The 15,000-nt window shown below is 41.3% G+C and overlaps 1 protein-coding gene across 4 annotated transcripts in view; it reads right to left on the bottom strand.

Moving 5' to 3' along the window:
* Nucleotides 1-15,000, bottom strand: part of Dis3l2 (DIS3 like 3'-5' exoribonuclease 2) — a 350,417-nt gene that overhangs the window by 318,232 nt on the left and 17,185 nt on the right. Inside the window, exon 1 of one of the 4 annotated variants that reach the window (XM_032901538.1) lies at nucleotides 13,471-13,549. The exons of the other annotated variants lie outside the window; for them this stretch is intronic. The gene's annotated coding sequence lies outside the window, so the exon portion shown is untranslated. Of the gene's footprint in view, nucleotides 1-13,470; nucleotides 13,550-15,000 lie in introns of those variants that run through there. 4 annotated transcript variants of the gene reach the window in all.

Below are 15,000 nucleotides of genomic sequence, written 5' to 3'. Positions count from 1 at the left end.
AAAGGAGCGTGAGATTTAAAAAGTCATACAGTAATAGTAATATACATCAGGAATGATAGCATCACGGTTTTCAAAGTATGGATAACTAACTATGTATGGGAAGGAAAGAGTGTGCCCAGGTCAGGAAATCTAAGAAACCTTGGGAGAGTTTTAAGAAAGAACTAAGACATTAGGAAGTGAAGAAAGCATACGTCTGGCAAAAGGAAACAAGAATCAGGACGCAAACAGAAAACACAGCCGGATTCTTGCAACATTAATCCCATTTGGCTAGAGTCCTGCCTATATGGAGGAAGGCAGTGGCAAGGAATTAAAACAAGTTGGAAGGTCTAGAAAACAAGCCGGGGTTTTCAAAGGCACTAGGGAGTTTCTGAAGCATGAATGAGCAGAGAGAACAATGGACTAAAGTTGTTTTAAGAAGAATCTTCCTGGCACAGAAGTCAGAACTGAATGGAGTGGAGAGCAGCACCTGCACCTCGTGGAGAAGCAGATGAGTCAGGACAACAGGAAGAGCTAGCACTGGAGCTATACGAGTGGACACTGACAACAGAAGCCTCTGACATGCTCCTCTGCAGCTGGGCTGACTCACCTGGCAATCAGGAGGACCAAAAACAGCCATGCAAACTGAGTAGGTTCCTGGTGATAGGGCTGGGAGTTATGACTGGCCTAATGCTAGAAAAAAATGATGACTTCTATTTGAGGTATGTCCATGTGAAATAATCCAAAAAAGTGAGACATAATCTATAGTGAGACATCACCTAGCTATTATGATAAAGATGCAAACCAACATGCTCAAGAATGGATAGCAAGGGTCCATCCGCTGCAGCAGAGAAGGTAGCAATATAAGGGATAATCAGTAACCTACATTTCCATGAAGCATCATATAGGCCCTGTGGCCCTGGGCAAGGTCTGAGCGAGCACTCCTGATAAATCAGTTAAGGCAGCATTATAAATGCAAAAGGGAAGAAGTAGAAAATATAATAATAACAACAGCAAAATAAACAATAAAAGAAACATAAAAATAAGACACAGGAAAAGAGCTAACAGAGTTAAGTAATAAGAAAACAGGAAAGCTTCCAAAGAAAAATTCGTGATCAGAATTGGTTCCCAATAGGGAGTCTGAGCCCAACAGCAGCCTGGGGTAGGGTGAGAGCCAGAAGTGAGAGTCGCGCCCCACAGGCTCATAAACACGTGAGTATTGAATGCTTGGTCACCACAGAGTAGAATGCTTTCAAAGGATTAGAAGGATGAGGAGGTATGGACTTATTAAAAGCCCAGACCAGGCCCAGTCTTTCTCTTTCTTTGCAGACTGATCGAGATGTAACTCCAGCACCTGCCTGTAGGCCACCACGCTCCCCACCATGATTTTGCCAACTAAGCCTATGAAATTATAAGCCAGCTCCCGTTTAAATGCTTTCTATTATATGAGTTGCCATGATCATGGTGTCTCCACAGAGCAAAAGCACATTAAAACAGGTTCCTTTATATCAATCGTGATGCAGTGAAGAATTCAAAATTAAACAGAGGTACTACCAGTTAAAGGACATGAAACACGAGATCTAATTCAGGTATCAACAGCATCTATACTTTTCCTTCCTGCAGAAACTGGATTGCTGCCATTTCTACCTCAAAAAAACAAACACATTTTGTTGGGTTCATCACTGTGCCCCAGTGACTCCCACAGTGCCTAGAACGTGGGCTTGAGAAACCCCATTTCTTACAAACCTGGTAAGTGTGTCTTGGTGAACAAACAGCAAGACAGCGAGTAGAGCAGGGTCATTCAGGGAAGTCACATTCTTTAAAAGTCAGCGAAGAGCAGGAAGAGAACACAGAATTTAGGCAAATTGGCAAAAATAAGCCAGAAAACTAGAGTCAAAAACTCACCTATGAATACCAAAGCACTAGAAAAGAACAAGGAAAAACTGAGTATACTTGTTGCTAAGGAAAAGATGACTAAACAGACAACTTTGCCTTCTCTGTCACATTGTTGTGACAGCTCATGAACCCTGGAGGAACCCTGGATACTACTACCCTGACAAACTAAAGGAACAAGACAATTCCCAGATGAGAAACAATGACTCACTGTCACCTAGAAGGGGCCCTTGCCATGGACATGGCAGTCTAAGAGCTGGGCTAGGGCAAGGAGGAACAGGCAGTAACAGCTGACATGGTAAGGAATGGGGGGAAAGACATTACACTTGAGCATGAAGACGGCTCGGGAGCACATGAAGTGATACCTTGAGACGCTCTAGCCTCTAAACCTAGCACACTGCACACTGCACAAAGCACAGGAGAGGCTCGAAACCCTGAATCAAATTCAGTTTGCTGGAACAGTGGGCAACCTGCAATGAACACACACTACAGAAAATATGGGAGGTGGGAGGGAGCCAAGGGCCACGACCCTACAGGGAACAATGACACACTTGAAGGGCCTGACAATGACTGAATTCTTGTGCCTTCTTTCTCAGTTTGGCCTAGTCTCATCCTCCCGGAGCAGCAAGGACAGATGAATTCAGGAAGCTGTGCAATGAAGGGAAGAAAGGTGCAAAGTCAGAAGCTTAATGACAAGCTGAACTCTGAGCTGAGACGCTGACAGGAACCAAGACCTGGAGAAAGTAAAGGAGGGCAAAGCTGATGCAGTAATAAAGGTGGGGAAGGAGGGAGAGGAAAATAGAACTCACTGAAAGCAAAGAAACAACTCTATTACTAATCAGAGAAAAGCACACTGGTTAATCAACATGCAGCATTAAGCTATATTACAAAGAAATCCAATGGCTTCCCATTTCATAGCATATGCAGAGACACTGAGTTTGAACAAATATGTTTAAAATGAAAGAAGACAAGATGGGGGCTGGAGGCAGAGAAGGGAGGTATGGAGAAAGAATAAACCAAAATGGTCAAAGAAGGAATTTAGCAAATATTCCTCCAGAATAAAAACAACAATAAAATCATACAAAACTACTGAAATAATGTAAAGATTTAGATATTGACTAAAAACACACATCAAACTGGGATGCTGGTTTATGAAGATCTACCGCTCTTGTAAGAACAGAGGTGTGTGGTGTGTGGTGTGTGGTGTGTGGTGTGTGGTTGTGTGGTGTGTGGTGTATGGTGTGTGGTGTGTGGTGCTGCAGAAGGAGTTCTTACCACCACCTCTTCTCTACTCTTATGGGGCAGAGTTCCTGCAAAATCCACACACTCTGAAAGCTGCAGCTGCACTGAGGAAGAAACTGAGACTATGAGAAGAACAGTCAATTCCATACATGATGGTATGTAGCATGTACATGTAGCATGTAGCATGTAGCATGTAGCATGCAGCACAAAGCACTTGGCAACAATACTTGGAACATCAGATTTGCTTTGTATCTTCCTCCATGACAGCCAAAGACAATAGAACATCTTTAAAGTCCTGAAACGAAACAGCCATCGACCTTGAATTCTATAGCCGGAAAAATATTCTTTAATGGCCAGTCCTACAGACCAAAGCTGCAGGATCTTCGCGACGCAGGATATCTATAACAACAGGACATCTGAGAGGAATCCCAGTGAGGATCCAGTGTTGATGGTGTAGCAGAAGCCAGAGGTCTCAAACCAGACCAATGACTCAGTGCAATGAGCATCCATAAAAAAAAAAAAAAAAAAGCTGTTTGGGCAAAAGGGTGACTATAGGACACACTGTGACACACTGTAACATATCACAGCTTCCATAGTGAGATGATTGATTGATTGATTGATTGATTGACTGATTGATTGGTTGACTGATTTCTTTTGAGGGGAGGCTGCAAGGGCAAAAGGCAAATATGGAGGGACAAGAAAATGAGAGGGACTGGGCTTCATGACGTGAAATTCACAAAGAATCAATAGAATGTTTCCTTAAAAATCCTTCAAGAATGATGGCAAGCTAGAAAACTTTAAAATAAGGAAGAAAGTCCATCCCCAGCAGAAATTACTCCAAATAAAAACATCACCAGGAGCTCCAGGAGCACAAAAGAAGTTACACTGGGCCTTTAGAAGGAATGTGAGCCCTGGAACTAGTTCATGTATGTAAACCAAACCTCAATAAAATGGTTAAAAGTTTAGGAAAATTATTCAGACTTACAGTTACCCATATACTTCATGAAACTAACGAAGTATATAGATAGAATAAAGATATCTTCAGAAGTGCAGACTTCAAAGACCTCAGACTCTTACAAAGTTAAAGGATATGCTTTACCAAGACAAGACAGCTAATTAAGAATGATGGTGATCCAGAGTTCAATGGCTAGGATCCAGAACAAAAGATCTCAAAAAAAGATCTCAGTACAGTAACAATGCAGTAGACTTGAGGGCAGCCTCTGAAGACAACAGCTTTAATTACAATAGTTGTCAAGACAAGGGCAGTTGGCACTAATACTGGTTATCCAAGTAGCTACTGCCTTTCTAAACCAAAGTAGAATGCCTGAGTTAGCTTGGGTTACTTCCTGTTCTGGGCATAACATGACCATAACCCAACCACATATACTAAGCATGTGTGCACATGTACACACAGACAAAAATAATAAAATTAAACATCAAAGTATACTACAAAGCTGTAGTGATCAAAGCATCACAATTTTGTCATGGAAAATCAAATCAGTGAAAAAGAACAAAGAACTCAGAAACAAACACACACATATATAACCGATAATCTTCAACAAAGAATGGCAAGAAGACACAATAGAAAAAGGATAGTCTCTACCAAATAGTACTAAGAAACTTAGAATCTTAATTTTCTAATTAAGCATGTGCATGAAGTTAGGACTCTTGTCTTACACCATATACAAAAGTCAACTCAAAAAAGAATTCAATTCAAAATTACTACAGACTTGACTGCTACACTTGACTGCTACACTTGACAATATAATACCACGTGTGAAAGCACAAAGGTAAAGTTGTGTCCCACTGAGCTGGGCAGACTCTTCACTGCTGCTGCTGCCGTTTAGAAGCTACAAACACAAAAGCATAGATAACAAGAGCAAAAGATCAAACCAGACAGGATTGCGTCAAATCAATGAATCTCAGCACAGCAAAGGAAGTAACCCATGGTCTGAAGATTTAAGCTGTGGAACTGGAAGATGCATCATCCTCAAACTGTCCACCTGATCACGTACCAATATCCAAAATATATATGGAACTAACCAACTTTTAATGTCCAGCAGGATCTGAACAGACACTTCTCAAAGGTAAACACAGAGCCACCCAGCAAGTGTGTGGAAAGATGCCTAACACCCCTCGTCACAAGTGTCACCCCAAGGAAACACAAGTGAAACCACCATGAGAAACCACCCAAAGCTATCAGAATGGCTGTGAGAAGAATGGCACAAGAAAACAAGTGTTGATAAGAGATCTTACACAAACAGGAGAAAAATTATTACAGCTCTTCAGGAAACTAATGTGCAAGTTCGAACTATCCCATCCTATCTTGGGTGCATTTACTTTTTTTAAATTAAACTTGGGGTTGAAATCAATCAATTAGAAACAAAGAGAACAATACCAAGAATCACCAAAACCAGTAAAATCAAGCAGACAGACAAACCCTTAGGGAAATTAACTAAAAGGCAACCAGATGGTATCCAAATTTAAAAAATCAGAAATAAAAAGGGAGACAACATTAGACACTGAGGAAATTCAAAGAAATCATTAGGTCTTACGTCAAAAATCTGTACTCCACAAAACTGGAAAAATCTAAACAAAATGGATGATTTTTCTAGATAGATACAACTTACCAAAGTTAAACCAAGATAAGGTAAACTATTTAAATAGAAGCAGTCATCAAAAGTCTCTCAACAAAAAGAGGAGGAAGAAGAGGAGGAAGAGGAGGAGGAGGAAGAAAGCCAGCCATCCCAGGGCCAGATGGTTTGAGCACAGAATTCTATCATGCTTTCAAAGAAGAGCTAATACTCCTCAAACTACCCCACAAAATAAAAACAGAAAGAACATTGTCAAACTCATTCTATGAAGCGACAGTCACCCTGATACCTAAACCACACAGACTCAACAAAGAGAATTTCAGACCAACTTCCCTTATGAACATTGATGCAAAGGTACTCAAGAAAATACTCTTAAAACAGATCCAAGAACACATCAAAAACATCATCCACTGGGGTTGGGGATTTAGCTCAGTGGTAGAGCGCTTGCCTAGCAAGCGCAAGGCCCTGGGTTCGGTCCCCAGCTCTGAAAAAAAGAAAAGGAAAAAAAAATCATCCACCATGATCAAGTAGGCTTTGTCCTAGGGATGCAGGAGTGGTTCAATATATGAAAATGCATCAACATAATCCACCATATAAACAAACTGAAAGAAAAATTCCACATGATCATCTCATTAGATACTGAAAAGGCCTTTGACAAAATCCAATACCGCTTCAAATTAAAAGTCTTAGAAAGATCAGGGATACAAGGCACATACCTAAACAAAATAAAGACAATATACAGCAAGCTGATAGCCAAAATCAAACTAAATGGAGAAAAACTTAAAGCAATTTCACTAAAATCAAAGATAGACAAAGCGCCCGCCTCTCTCTCTCTCTCTCTCTCTCTCTCTCTCTCTCTCTCTCTCTCTCTCTCTCTCTCTCTCTCTCTCTTTCTTCCTGATATAGTATTTGAAATTCTAGCTAGAGCAGTAAGACAATTAAAGGAGATCAAGGGGATACAAATTAGAAAAGAAGTTGCTATTTGCAGATGAGATGATAGTACACAAAAGTGACCTCAAAAATTCTACCAGAGAACTCCTACAACTGATAAATATCATGGATAGGTAGGATTAACATAGTGAAAATGTGCATCTTATCAAAAGCAATCTACAGATTCAATGCAATTCCCATCAAAATTCCAATATAATTCTTTAGAGACCTTGAAAGGACAATTCTCTACTTCATATGGAAAAACAGGAAACCCAGGATAGCCAAAACAGTCCTGTACAATAAGAGAACTTCTAGAGGTATCACCATTCCTGATCTCAAGCTGTACTACAGAGCAAGAGTAATAAAAACCAGCATGATGCTGGTATAGAAATGGACAGATCAATGGAATCAAATCAAAGACTCTGAAATAAACCAGCACACCTATGGACACTTGATTTTTGACATAGTCAAAACCATAAAATGGGACAAAAGAAAATATCTTCAAGAAATGGTGCTGGTCTAACTGGATGTCTGTATGTAGACTAATGCAAATAGATCCATATTTATCACCCTGCACAAAGCTCAAGTACAAGTGGATCAAAGACCTCAACATACAACTGGATACACTAAATCTAATAGAGAAAGTAGGGAATAAGTCTTGAATACATTAATACAGGAGACAACTTCCTAAACAGAACATCAATGGCTCAGGCTCTCAGATCAACAATCAATAAATGAGACTTTATGAAACTAAAAAACTGTAAGGCAAAGGGCACTGCCAATAGAATGAAACAGCAGCCTACAGACTGGGAAAATATCTTGACCAACCCCACATCTGACAGAATGCTAATATCCAAAATATATAAAGAACTCAAGAAGTTAGACACCGGGGCTGGAGGGATGGCTCAGTGGTTAAGGTCACTGACTGCTCTTCCAGAGGTCCTGAGTTCAATTCCCAGCAACCACATGGTGGCTCACAACCATCCGTAATGAGGATCTGATGCCCTCTTCTGGTGTGTCTGAAGACAGCAGCAGTGTACTCATATACATTAAATAAGTAATATATTTTTAAAAAAAAGAAGTTAGACACCAACAACCCAAACCTAGTTTGAGAATGAGATAGAGAGCTAAACCGAGAACTCTCAATAAAGGAATCCCAAATGGCCACGAAGCACGAAAAGAAATGTTCCTTAGTCGTCAGGAAAATGCAAATCAAACAGCCCTGAGAGTCCATCTCACACCCATCAGAATGGCTAAGATGGAAACCTCAGGTGACAGCACACGCTGTCGAGGATGTGGGGCAAGGGAAGCACTCCTCTGTTGCCAGTGGGAGTGCAAACTCCTACAACCACTTTGTAAATCAATTTGGCAGCTTCTCATAAAACTAGGAATAGTTCTACCTCAAGACCCACTCCTGGGCATATACCCGAAAGATGCCCCACAATACCACAGAGACACTTGCTCCACTATGTTCATAACAGGTTTATTGTAATCACCAGAAACTAGATGCCCCTCAACTGAAGAATGGATAAAGAAAATGTGGTACATCTATACAATGAAATACTGTTCAGTTATTAAAAATAAGGAAATTACTAATTTTGCAGGCGAATGGATGAAACTTGAGAATATCATCCTGAGTGAGGTAATGCAGACCCAAAAGAACATGCATGGTATTACTCAATTATAAATGGATATTAGCCATAAAGTACAGGATACCCACTCTACATACACTCCACAGACCCAAAGAAGCTAAACAAAAAGGTCCAAGTGAGGATGCTTGAATCTCACTTAGAAGAGGGAATTAAATAGTCAGGAGAGGTAAAGGAAGAGAGGAAACTGGGTGGCAGAAGAGGGGAAGGAGAAGGGAATGGGGGAGGGTTTTCAGGATCAGGTGTGGACAGAGACAGGAGAGATGGCCAAATGCCATGAGAAGGAATAGAAATCTCAGCTGGCAGGGTGGGGAGGTGAGGGAGGGGTGTCTGGAGGACATGCCAGAGACCTGGGATGGGGGAGGCTCCCAAGAATTGATGGGAGTGACCTTAGCTGAGGCAGCAGTGTGGATATAGAGCCTGAAGAGGCCACCTCCTGTATAGCCAAGCAGAAACCCCAATGGATCACACCAACCCACCCACGAAACTTTCAACCCAAAATTTATCCTGTCTATAAGAAATGCAGGGATGGGGGATGGATCTGAGACTGAGGGAATAGCCAATCAATAACCAGCCCAACTTGAGACCCATGCCCCTGACACTATTAATGATAGATCCTGTTATGCTTGTAGACAGAAGCCTAACACAATTGTCCTCTAAGAGGCTCCATCCAGCAGCTAATTGAAACGGATGCAGACACCCACAGCCAAACATTGGATGGAGCTCTGGGACACTTATAGAAGAGTTGGGAGAAGGATTGAGAGCCCTGAAGGGGATAGGAACGCCACAGGAAGACCAACAAAGTCAACTAACCTGAACTCTTGGGAGCTCTCACAGACTGAACCACCAACCAAAGAAAATATATGGGTAGATCAAGCCCCTCCCCCACCCCTGCACACATATGTAGCAGATATGCAGCTCAGTCTTCATGTAGGTCCCCCAACAATTGGAGTGGGGAGGAAGAGGTTATCCTTTAAGCTGTTGCCTGTTGCCTGTTTGTGGAATACATTCCTGTAACTGAGCTGCCTTGTCTGGTCTCAGTGGGAGAGAATGCACTTAGTCCTTCAGAGACTTGGGGGATACCAGGGGTCTCCACCCTCTCAGAAGAGAAGGGGAGAGGGAGAAAGGGAGGGACTTTGTGATAAGGAACAGGGAGTGGGGGCAGTGATTGGGATATAAAAGGAAATAACAATAATAATAATAATAATAATAATAATAATAATAATAATAGACAAAAATGATATATGATAACCTGTCTCTAAAATAAATGAATGAATGAATGAATAAGAGGAAAAGAATAAACAAAGGAAGGAAGGAAGGAAAGAAGGAAGGAAGGAAGGAAGGAAAGAAGGAAGGAAGAAAGGAAGGAAGGAAGGTAGGAAGGAAGGAAGGAAGAAATGTACACACAAATTGGATCCCACAAGAAGGTCTTACAAGAATAGGCATGATGGACCACACTTGAATTAGATAGATAGATAGATAGATAGATAGATAGATAGATAGATAGATAGATAGATAGATAGGAAATAATAAAGGAAGGAAGGAAAGAAGGAAGGAAGAAAAGAAGGAAGGGAGGAAGGAAGGAAGGAAGGAAGGAAGGAAGGAAGACTTAAATTGGATACCAGAAGAAGGTCTTACAAGGATAGGCATGATAGACCGCACTTACAATCAATCCCATCAGTTGGAGGATGAGATTGGGAGGCCCTTGAGTTTTGAGAACAGCTTAACCTGTATAACAAGACCTTGTCTCAATGAAATAACAATAATATTAATAATGTGTTAGCAAACTATGGTCCATTTATTTTGTGAATAAACTTTTACTGGAAAACAGACTACTCACTGTTTTACAAACTATCTGTGGTTGCTTTCCTGACACACAGGCAACATTATGACAAAATATTTTTTATCTGATCACTTACAGAAAGTGTTTGCTGAGAACTAGCCTAGAAAATGAAAATACTCAAACAATGCTGGGGCATATCAAAAGTTCATAGAAGCCAGATGTAAAGGTTCCCACTAGCCAGATACATGATACCATAAGTACCAAAATACTTAAATGGTAACAGATAATTCATTAAATAAAATAAGAAGCCATGAATTTATGCTGGCAAAAAATACCAAATAATAAAAGGGGCAAGACCTTCCTTACAGCAGGACCCAATTAACAAATGCAGGGAGGAATAAAAACTGAACACTTACCATGGACAATCTTAACAACCCATGCTCCTCAATTAGTGCTAAAAGTGATGGTGAAAGACTAAGGAATAACGGAAAACTAAATGGTCTCAAAGTACCTTGAGATATTGGGTAGGTTGAAGGAAGGAATCAGATTCAGGCTATGGAAAACTTTGGCAAACACACTTCAAGCAAATGGTCAAAATCAACACCAGCTGCCCCCTGAGCTCACGCACTGGGAAACGTCACTTTTAAAGAATCAGTAGAATCCAAATGTACGACTTCTTACAAAATAACTGTCGACAATTTTCAAAATTGTTTAATTCTCAAGAGGCTAAGGCAGGGGGATTGCTTGCTTCAAGTTTCAGGCCTGGGCTATACAATAAATTCAAGGCTATCACGAAGATTAATAGGAGACTATAAGAATTATAAATTAAAGGGTTGGGGATTTAGCTCAGGGGTAGAGCACTTGCCTAGCAAGCGCAAGGCCCTGGGTTCGATCCCCAGCTCCGAAAAAAAAAAAAAAAAGAATTATAAATTATACATGATATTATTTATATCAGTCCTGATTTCCCAATTTTGGTTAATTATGCAATGATTATTAGAAACCCCAATGGCTTTGAGTTTCTGTTATTGACTCTCAAACAGCTAAAATAAAAGAGAGTTGAGACAAGAGGGATATCAATGAGAATGTGGGAAAATGTTAACACTGGGAAATATGATTTTTAAAAAAGTTCAGAGTAATTCTCAGTACCATTGAGTGTGCTCAAACCTGTCTGTGTGTGTGAATGCATGAAATTCAAATGTCTCTCCTCAGGAGATCTGTTCAACTTTTTTGGAGACAAGATTTCTCATGGCCTAGAGCTTACCAAGCTTCCTAAGCTGGCTGGCCAGGGAACCCAGGGAACACCTCGCCAGCACTGGAGTTATAAGGAGCCACCCAAAACCCCACTTTGCTTACATACACTCTAGGGAATCTAACTCAGGCCCCTGTGATTCTAAGATTGTAAGGAAACACTTTAGTGAACCATCCTCCTCTTTCTACCATTCTTCCCCAAAGTCAGTGCACGTGTGTGTGTGTGTGTGTGTGTGTGTGTGTGTGTGTGTGTGTGTGTGGTGTGGTGTGTGTGGTGTGTGTGTCTACACTTGTATCACAACATGTGTGTGGAAGTCAAAGGACAACTTACAGGGTCAATCATTAATATCCTTTCTACGGTAGATAGATAGCAGCAAAAGATAACCAACTTTGTTTCTCTCCTTCTATCATATGGGTCCCAGTGATTGAACTCAGGTCAACAGGCTTAGCAGAAAGTGCCTTTCCACTGAGCCATCTCATCAGCCCCTAATCTTAACTCCTTCCTGTAGGTCTACAATCCTCCAATCCTTCCTTTCTTCCTTCCATCCTTCCTTCCATCCTTCCCTCCTTTCTTCCTTTTCAGTGCTGAACAGAAAACCTAGGACCACTGTAATTCTACATTTTTAATTTTCTGTGTGTGGGTGCTTTGCCTGTATGTATGACTGTGCAGTGTGTGCATACCTGATAACTGCAGATACCAGAAAAGGATGTCAGTCTCCCTGCAGCTGTGAGCTGCAATGTGGGTACTGGGAAATGAACCAAGGTTCTCTGCATCTAAAGAGCATCTTTAGAGTCATATCTGTTTTAGTGAATTACATTTTTCTCATGCTAAACAATATGCTCAACAACTGTCGATAAAACAATTTTAAGAACCTCGGCGTAGAATGCATGATGCATTAATTTAAATTAATCAACTAAAGATATGTGGGCTACAAGATCATTCTATCCTATTTCACATAAACCGAAACAGATTTATTAGCTGTAAACCCAAATAAAAGTGATCTCAAATGAAAGTGATGTCAGTGAGACACAGCCTCTTAAACGGGTCAGAAGTGACTTTACTCATTTATAGTTTACAAAATATTTTGAGGATTTAAAAAATGAAATGTCATGAAAGGGACAACAACCCAGCACTTTTTGCTAACACGGCAGCTCACTAAGATCTTGAGAAAAGCAAGGCTTCAGGATAGAACTCAGAAAACAGCGGTTACAAGATATTAAGCAATAAATTGGAACCATTTATTATTAATGTTTATAGACATTTATTGCTATAAGCTATTTATTGCTTCAGACCCTGAACAGCGGGCAATATGCATGACCAACTACATGCCTGCTTTCATGGTACTTACAGTGTAGACTGATGAGACCCTGATCACATGGCCAGTGAACACAGTGGGGAAAGAGGACACTACCTCTTTTGGTAAAGAAACACCTCTTTTGAGAAAGCTATATAAAACTAAGTCCACTACGTGAATGTCTCATAGCATAGCGTTCTAGGCACAAAGCACAAGACCAAAGGAGGAACACTCCCTATATGTTCAAAGAATTTTTTAAAAACTCATTAATATCCTTTCTATAGTAGATAGCAGCAAAAGATAACCAACTTTGTATTAGATACTGCAACAGCATTGTGTACATATGAAAATATTCACACTACAGAATGAAATTGTGTGTGTGTGTGTGTGTGTGTGTGTGTGTGTGTGTGTGTAAATGATGCCAGGGATCTTTGTATTATGACAGAAAATGGAAGATAAACTTAGATGTGTAAGGCAAATGTACTCCAAATACTGACTTTTGAGGATCTATAATAGGTGGTCAATACACTGCTCTCTCTACTTCTATGAGTGAATTTTTCATAGAAATTTTAAAAACTGTGTGGAACTATATACTACAGCTAGCAATGCCTCTTTCTCTTTCTCTACTTCCCCAGCTTAGCTGTCTTCTATTCGTCTTGTTTGAGAATTCAGAAACAAAAACTTTAAGGGTTCGATGTACAGTGGACAGGTCCTATACTCTATTACAGAGAGCCAACATGCCTAAGGCAAGGTTAAAACCCAAAGAGTATGGAACACAAAATAAACAGTCACCTACTGATCAAGTCATTCTTCCCGAGAAAAGCCACAATTTCCAGGACTGTGCCAATTCTTACACTTACAGAAAATGCGAGTGAAAGAAACCTTTCCTCCTTGGGTTGCCTTTGGTCACAATGTTTTATCACAGCAGTAGAAACCCTAACAAAGATAACACATGGCTGCGGCCGCGGAGAGCTCATAAGCAACACCCCATGACCAAACCTGAGCCTCGGGACCACAGGTAAGACCAACTTTTCTGCTGCAAGCAACCTGCCTGGGCAACTCAGGACACACAGAAGCAAAATTCCTCTAGGACCGGACACTTCCGGTATTTAGCGAGAGTCCCAAACCTGCGGATCCCTGCCCCCAGCAGCTCTCTGCTCGCAAACCCTGTGGGACAGAGCCCTCACCGCCTGGTCAGGTGGGCACTCCTGAGACTGCAGAGCGGAAGAGCCCACCAACACTGCCCACCCCTGCCCACATCCCTAGCCCAAGAGGAAACTGTATATGGCCTCTGGGTTCCCGTAGAGGAGGGCCCAGGAGCAGCAGGTCCGCTGCGTCTGAGACACCGCTGGAACCTGAAGGGACCGACCAGATAAACAGTTCTCTGCACCCAAATCCCGTGGGAGGGAAAGCTAAACCTTCAGAGAGGCAGACACGCCTGGGAAACCAGAAGAGACTGCACTCTGCACACATCTCGGACGCCAGAGGAAAACACCAAACGCCATCTGGAACCCTGGTGCACAGAAGCTCCCGGAAAGGGCGGCACAGATCTTCCTGGTTGCTGCGGCCTCAGGAGAGCTCATAAGCAACACCCCATGAGCAAACTTGAGCCTCGGGACCACAGGTAAGACCAACTTTTCTGCTGCAAGCGACCTGCCTGGTGAACTCAAGACACAGGCCCACAGGAACAGCTGAAGACCTGTAGATAGGAAAAACTACACGCCCAAAAGCAGAACACTCTGTCCCCATAACTGGCTGAAAGGAAACAGGAAAACAGGTCTACAGCACTCCTGAAACACAGGCTTATAGAACAGTCTAGCCACTGTCAGAAATAGCAGAACAAAGTAACACTAGAGATAATCTGATGGCGAGAGGCAAGCGCAGGAACCCAAGCAACAGAAACCAAGAATACATGGCATCATCAGAGCCCAATTCTCCCACCAAAGCAAACATAGAATATCCAAACACACCAAAAAAGCAAGACCTAGTTTCAAAATCATATTTGATCATGATGCTGGAAGACTTCAAGAAAGACGTGAAGAACTCCCTTAGAGAACAAGTAGAAGCCTACAGAGAGGAATCGCAAAAATCCCTCATAGAATTCCAGGAAAACATAAATAAACAAGTAGAAGCCCATAGAGAGGGGTCACAAAAATGCCTCATAGAATTCCAGGAAAACACAATCAAACAGTTGAAGGAATTAAAAATGGAAATAGAAGCAATCAAGAAAGAACACATGGAAACAACCCTGGATATAGAAAACCAAAAGAAGAGACAAGGAGCTGTAGATACGAGCTTCACCAACAGAATACAAAAGATGGAAGAGAGAATCTCAGGAGCAGAAGATTCCAGAGAAATCATCGACTCAACTGTCAAAGATAATGTAAAGT

This window comes from Rattus rattus, chromosome 4, assembly GCF_011064425.1.
Source record: "Rattus rattus isolate New Zealand chromosome 4, Rrattus_CSIRO_v1, whole genome shotgun sequence".
Taxonomy (NCBI): Eukaryota; Metazoa; Chordata; class Mammalia; order Rodentia; family Muridae; genus Rattus; species Rattus rattus.
This window is presented reverse-complemented; position numbering and strand designations above follow the sequence as displayed.